General features: G+C 49.3%; 1 pseudogene; it reads left to right on the top strand.

The window, feature by feature from the left end:
• The first annotated feature begins 682 nt into the window (after positions 1-682).
• Positions 683-1,864, top strand: LOC146724484 (small subunit ribosomal RNA; annotated as a pseudogene).
• Positions 1,865-2,542: the final 678 nt, after the last annotated feature.

Here is a 2,542-nt window from a genome sequence, read left to right as displayed (position 1 = left end):
GTAAAATTAACGCACACTTATTTATTACGAGCACAGCATTGCCACGAGTCGGTGTCGCAAGACCGAATGGCTCTTATGTGGCGCGCATGCCTCTAGTGTGTTGGCCGCGCGGTTCCCTCTAGTTTCGTACGCAGCAGCGGAATCGTCGCGCTTACCGAGCATCTACTCCACGGATACGAGTTTGCGGGAAGAGTTGTTTCTTCCCGCTCGCTTTGTACGCCGTAGCAAAATCTTATTGCTGGTCGTGTGCGGTTAAACGCGTACGAACCAGACAGAACAGTCCTCGACGTCTAAGCATCGCCATCGTCGATCTAGCGTCAGGGTGAATCGCGCGGTCTCTCGAGACCGCGCATCATAACATTTGGGAGAATAAGAACACGAGTATTTTGATCTTGTGGATTTTTGAACGGAGAGGAGGAGGAAGAAGAGAGGCGGCGGCGTCCGGGTGTTTACTCTCGCCTCCGTCGTTCTCTCGTACGCTTTACATAATAGCGTTAAACACAGCAGAGTGTCGCCGACCGGCTGAGCAAGACCGGCGGCAAATAAAATGGCACATACGAGCGTGTCGCGCGCGCGTCGGTGTTTCGGCATCGAACGCGCGCGCGCGCGAAAAAGAGCTAGCGACGAGTCTTCGGGCTCGCTCGCGAGTTACTCCCTTGCGAGTAACCGAACACGAAGCTCCCTGGTTGATCCTGCCAGTAGTCATATGCTTGTCTCAAAGATTAAGCCATGCATGTCTCAGTGCATGCCGAATTAAGGTGAAACCGCGAATGGCTCATTAAATCAGTTATGGTTCATTAGATTGTACCCACATTTACTTGGATAACTGTGGTAATTCTAGAGCTAATACATGCAAAACAGAGTCCCGACCAGTGATGGAAGGGACGCTTTTATTAGATCAAAACCAATCGGTGGCGGGCGGCTCGCCGTTCGTCCACCGTTTATTTTGGTGACTCTGAATAACTTTGTGCTGATCGCACGGTCCTAGCACCGGCGACGCATCTTTCAAATGTCTGCCTTATCAACTGTCGATGGTAGGTTCTGCGCCTACCATGGTTGTAACGGGTAACGGGGAATCAGGGTTCGATTCCGGAGAGGGAGCCTGAGAAACGGCTACCACATCCAAGGAAGGCAGCAGGCGCGCAAATTACCCACTCCCGGCACGGGGAGGTAGTGACGAAAAATAACGATACGGGACTCATCCGAGGCCCCGTAATCGGAATGAGTACACTTTAAATCCTTTAACGAGGATCCATTGGAGGGCAAGTCTGGTGCCAGCAGCCGCGGTAATTCCAGCTCCAATAGCGTATATTAAAGTTGTTGCGGTTAAAAAGCTCGTAGTTGAATCTGTGTCGCACACCGTCGGTTCACCGCTCGCGGTGTTTAACTGGCGTGATGTGGGACGTCCTTACCGATGGGCTTAGCCTCGCGAGGGGCGGCCCAACTAATATCCCGTCGCGGTGCTCTTTACTGAGTGTCGAGTCGGGCCGGTACGTTTACTTTGAACAAATTAGAGTGCTTAAAGCAGGCTACCTTCGCCTGAATACTGCGTGCATGGAATAATGGAATAGGACCTCGGTTCTATTTTGTTGGTTTTCGGAACCCCGAGGTAATGATTAATATGGACAGATGGGGGCATTCGTATTGCGACGTTAGAGGTGAACTTCTTGGATCGTCGCAAGACGGACAGAAGCGAAAGCATTTGCCAAAAATGTTTTCATTAATCAAGAACGAAAGTTAGAGGTTCGAAGGCGATCAGATACCGCCCTAGTTCTAACCATAAACGATGCCAGCTAGCGATCCGCCGAAGTTCCTCCGATGACTCGGCGGGCAGCTTCCGGGAAACCAAAGCTTTTGGGTTCCGGGGGAAATATGGTTGCAAAGCTGAAACTTAAAGGAATTGACGGAAGGGCACCACCAGGAGTGGAGCCTGCGGCTTAATTTGACTCAACACGGGAAACCTCACCAGGCCCAGACACCGGAAGGATTGACAGATTGATAGCTCTTTCTTGATTCGGTGGGTGGTGGTGCATGGCCGTTCTTAGTTGGTGGAGCGATTTGTCTGGTTAATTCCGATAACGAACGAGACTCTAGCCTGCTAAATAGGCGTACCCTATGGTATCGCGGAACTTTTGAAAGAAAATCTGCCCGATTTTTTAGAAGAAGTGCCACTATTTGAAAGAAATAAAATGTTCTTTCAACAAGACGGTGCTTGACCACACAACGCCAGGATTGTAACAAACTACTTGAACGAGCAGTGTTCGAGATTCGAACGGTAATAACCCGCGGACAAGAAAGCGTTAAAATATTCATGCATCTCGATCATGCCTCATGCAGCATGCATATAATTTATTAATTAATATCGTGGTCTAACATGCGTATTTTAAATTATATTTAAATTAGCGCTCGGCCGCGAGAGTATACGGATACTCCGCGCCTTCGAAAACAAGCGCTTAAAACAGTCTAAATTGTAAACACCGCTGTCGCGCGAGAGGAGAGAAAAACAAGTAAATAATTACAGTAAACGTTCCTTCACCCTTAA

This window comes from Nylanderia fulva, unplaced genomic scaffold (genome assembly GCF_048542155.1).
Source record: "Nylanderia fulva isolate GAGA-0341 unplaced genomic scaffold, ASM4854215v1 Scaffold1295, whole genome shotgun sequence".
In the NCBI taxonomy this organism is placed as follows: domain Eukaryota; kingdom Metazoa; phylum Arthropoda; class Insecta; order Hymenoptera; family Formicidae; genus Nylanderia; species Nylanderia fulva.
The sequence above is the reverse complement of the archived record's forward strand: the minus strand, read 5'-3'. Positions and strand labels throughout refer to the sequence as shown.